This window comes from Panthera uncia, unplaced genomic scaffold, assembly GCF_023721935.1.
Source record: "Panthera uncia isolate 11264 unplaced genomic scaffold, Puncia_PCG_1.0 HiC_scaffold_501, whole genome shotgun sequence".
Classification (NCBI taxonomy): domain Eukaryota; kingdom Metazoa; phylum Chordata; class Mammalia; order Carnivora; family Felidae; genus Panthera; species Panthera uncia.
The window spans coordinates 1-4515 of NW_026059651.1; positions in this window are offsets into that span (position 1 = coordinate 1).

Here is a 4515-nt window from a genome sequence, read left to right on the forward strand (position 1 = left end):
TATGTTATTTATATTTTACATTTAAAAATGTAAAAAAAAAAAAAAAAGAGCAAGACCCACCTATATACCAACTACAATAAGCCCATTTTAAATATAAAGGCACAGGGGCTCCTGGGTGGCTCAGTCGGTTGACATCTGACTTCCGCTCAGGTCATGATCTCACAGCTTGTGAGTTCAAGCCCTGCGTCGGGCTCTGTGCTGACAGCTCAGAGCCTGGAGCCTGCTTCGGATTCTGTGTCTCCCGCTCTCTCTGCCCCTAACGAGGTCAATTTATCAGACAGATATAACAATCTTAAAGATTCATGTGCTTAAAAACAGATTCATGTTGGAATGAACACTGGGTGCTGTATGGAAACCAATCTGACAATAAATTTCATATTAAATAAATAAATAAATAAATAAAATCAAAGTTAAAAAAACAGATTCAAATACATCAAGCAAAAATTTATAAAATGGAAGAGAAAAACAAACAAATCTACAATTATAGCTGGGGAGTTCAACACTCCTCTGTTAGCACTTGATAGAACACGTGGATAGCACTGACAACACGTGCAACTTAGACACTCACACTCTGCTTAAACACTCCACAAAACTATAACAGATTACACATTCTTTTTCAAGGGCTAATGGAATGTTCACAAAGATAGGCTATAATCTGGGTCTTAAAAGAAGTCTCAATAAATTTAAAAGCATTGAAAACATGCAGTGTATATTCTCAACTACAACAAAATTAGAGATCATTAAGAATAAGATTTTCGGAAACTTTCTAAACATTTGGGAATTGAAAAATACATTTCTAAGTAACTCAAAGAAGTAATTATAAGGAAATTTGCATATATTTTCAACTGAATGAGAATGAAAACACAGCATATCAAAATTCATGGAAAGGAAGCTAAACCAGTGTGCAGAGGGAAATTTGTAGCTGTAAATGCCTAATTAAATAATCTAAGCTTCAGGACGCCTGGGTGGCTCCGTCTGTTGAGCATCAGACCCTTGATTTCAGTTCATGTTGTGCTCCCAGGGTCATGGGATCAAGCCCCATGTTGGACTCTGTGCTAAGCATGGAGCCTGCTTGGATTCGCTCTCTCTCCCTCCCTCTGACCCTCTACCCTGCTCGTGCTCTCTCTCTCTCTCAAATAAAATTTTTAAAAAAATTATCAATATCTGGAATGAAAACAGGAATATCATCATCGATCTCCCAGATATTAGTATAAAAAGGGAGTGTCACGAACAGCCTCACGCCAACAAATTTGACAGCTTAGGCAAAATGGGAAAATTCTTAGAAAAACACAAACTACCAAAACTCATTAAAAAAAAAAAATGGAGGGACACCTGGGTAGCTCAGTTGGTTAAGTGTGGGACTCTTGATTTTGACTCAGGTCATGATCTCACAGTTCCTGAGATGGAACCCTGAATGAATGGGACTCTTTCTCTCCCTTCTCTCTCTGCCCTTGCCCTACTTGTGCTCTCTCTTTCTCAAAAACAAATAAACTTAAAAAAAAAAAAAGATAATCTGTGTCTATAAAAGAATTGTGTAGTTGGGGCGCCTGGGTGGCTCAGTCGGTTAAGCATCCGACTTCAGCTCAGGTCATGATCTCACGGTTGGTGAGTTTGAGCCCCGCATCAGGCTCTGTGCTGACAGCTCGGAGCCTGGAGCCTGCTTTGGATTCTGTGTCTCCCTATCTCTCTGCTCCTCCCCTGTTCATGCTCTGTCTCTCTCTCTCTCAAAAGTAAATAAACATTAAAAAAAAAATTGTGTAGTTAAAAATCTTCTCACAAAGAAACTCCAGTTTCAAATGGCTTCACTGGTGAATTCTACCAAATATTTTAAAAAGAAAATATCAATTCAATACAATTGTTTTTATGAAGCCAGCATTATGCTGAGGTTAAAACCAAATGCATTCCAAGACTACATGTCAACAGGCACAAAAATCTTTAACAAAGCTTTACTTTATCAAATCCAGCAACATGTAAAAATGATAATACATCACGTCCAAGTAAAGTTTCTCTCAGGAATGTAAAGTTTTATTGTTATTATTATTATTTTAATTTTTTTTAACGTTTATTTATTTTTGAGACAGAGAGAGACAGAGCATGAACGGCAGAGAGGCAGAGAGAGAGGGAGACACAGAATCGGAAGCAGGCTCCAGGCTCCGAGCCATCAGCCCAGAGCCCGACGCAGGGCTCTAACTCACCCACCGCGAGATCATGACCTGAGTCGAAGTTGGACGCTTAACCGACTGAGCCACCCAGGCGCCCCAAGTTTTATTATTCTTTAATTGAGATGTAATTTACATCACAACGTTTGAGCGGGCGTTCAGTGATTTTGTATATTTGCAAAATTGTGTAACCAATCCAGAGTATTTTTATCACCCTAAAAGAAAAACACTATTTCCATTAGTAGTCACTCCCCGATCCTCTCTTCCTTCACCTTACAAACCACTCATCTGCTCTGTCTCTATTCGCCTGTTAGGGGGATGTCATGTCAATGGGATCATACAGTATGTGGCCTGTTGTGACTGGCTTCTTTCAATTAGCATCATGTTTTGGAGGCTCATCCAAAATGCTTAGTTTGTAGCATGTCTCAGTTTTTAATGTCGTTTTACAGCTGAATATTATTCCATTAAATGGATATATCACATTTTGCTTATCTGCTCATCAGTTGATGGCCATTTGGGTTATCTCCACTTTGGGAACTGTTATGAATAATACTGCTGTGAACATGCATGTACAAGTTTTCATGCACATATATGGTTTCTTTTTTTTTTGAGTACATAGCTAGAGTGGAATTGTTAGGTCATATGGTAACACTATGTGTAGCTTTTTGAGGATCTGCCAAAGTGTTCCCCAAAGTGGCTGTACTTCTCAACAATGTATGAGTGCTTCACTTTCTCTGTATCCTTACTGACACTTGTGATTGTCTGGCTTTTTTATTAAAAGTGGTAATAAGATTGGTTTAACCTTTGAAAGTCAATCATTTTGGTAGCCCTAAGAAGAAAAACCATATGATCATCTCAAGAGATGCAGGAAAAGCATTTGACAAGATTCAATACTCATTCTTTGTAACTAAATAAAGAAGAACTCTTGGGGCACCTGGGTGGCTCAGTCGGCTAAATGTCCGACTTCCACTGGGGTCATGATCTCGCGGTCTGTGGGTTTGAGCCCGCGTCAGCCTCTGTGCTGATAGCTCAGAGCCTGGAGCCTGCTTGGGATTCTGTGTTTCCCTCTCTCCCTGCTCCTCCCCTGCTCGTGCTTTGTCTCTGTCTCTCAAAAATAAAACAAGAACATTAAATAAATAAATAAATAAATAAGAACTCTCAGCAAACTACAGACAGAGACATCCACAACTTGCTAAAGAGCATCTCGATAGCTGACATCCTCCTAGGGGACATCACATTAAATTCTGAAACACTGGATGCTTTTCCCTTAATTCGATAAGAAGCAAGGATGTCTACTCCTTTTACTTCTATTCACCCTTGTCCTAAGAGTCCTAAAGTAAGAAAAATAAATAAAAGGCACAGAGATTGCAAAGAAAGAAGTAAAACCAGTATTGCATTGAATGTGCAGGTAAATTTGAGAGAAACTGACATCTTAACGTTGACAAAAACTATGGAACATCGTGTATCTCTCCAATTCTGGAGACCTTCTTTTAATTTTCTGAGTAGTCTTTTATAGTTTTCAGTGTAGAAGTCTGGTACATTTTTTTGTTACAGTTTTCCTGAAGTATGTTTTTGACGCTGTTGTAAATGGTATTTAAAATTTTCACTTTTAAATTGTTTGTTGCTAGTATAACAAATTTTGTATACTGACGTTTCCTATAATTTTGTTAAACTCACTTATTAGATCAAATTGTGTTTTTGGAGATTTCTTAAACTTTCCTATGTATATGATCATATTCTCTGTAAGTGCAATTTTACTTCTTTCTTTGCAATCTCTATGCCTTTTATTTATTTTTTTTTACTTTAGGACTCCTAGGACAAGGGTGAGTAGAAGTAAAAGGAGTAGACATCCTTGCTTTTTATCCAATTAAGGGAAAAGCATTCAGTGTTCCAGCATTCAGTGTGATGTCCTCTAGGAGGATGTCACCTATCGAGAGGCTCTTTAGCAAGTTGTGGAAGTTTCTGTTTGTTGTTTGCTGAGAGTTCTTATTTATTTATTTTATATTATTTTTTAATGTTTTTATTTTCTTTCTGAGAGAGAGACAGAGGCAGATAGAGAGGGAAACACAGAACCCCAAGCAGGCTCCAGGCTCTGAGCTGTCAGCACAGAGCCCAACGCAGGGCTCGGACTCACAAACCATGAGATCGCTGAAATTGAAAAGATCGTGAAATTGAAAAGCTGATTATAAATTCTATGTGGAAGTGCAAAAAACCTAAAATAGGAAAAACAATTTTGGAAAAGAATCCCAACCAAAAAAAAAAAAGAAGAACAAAGTTGGAGGAGACTCACTATTTCAAGATTTACTATAAAGCTACATTAACAAAGATCATGGTGCCAGCATAAAAAAATAGACAA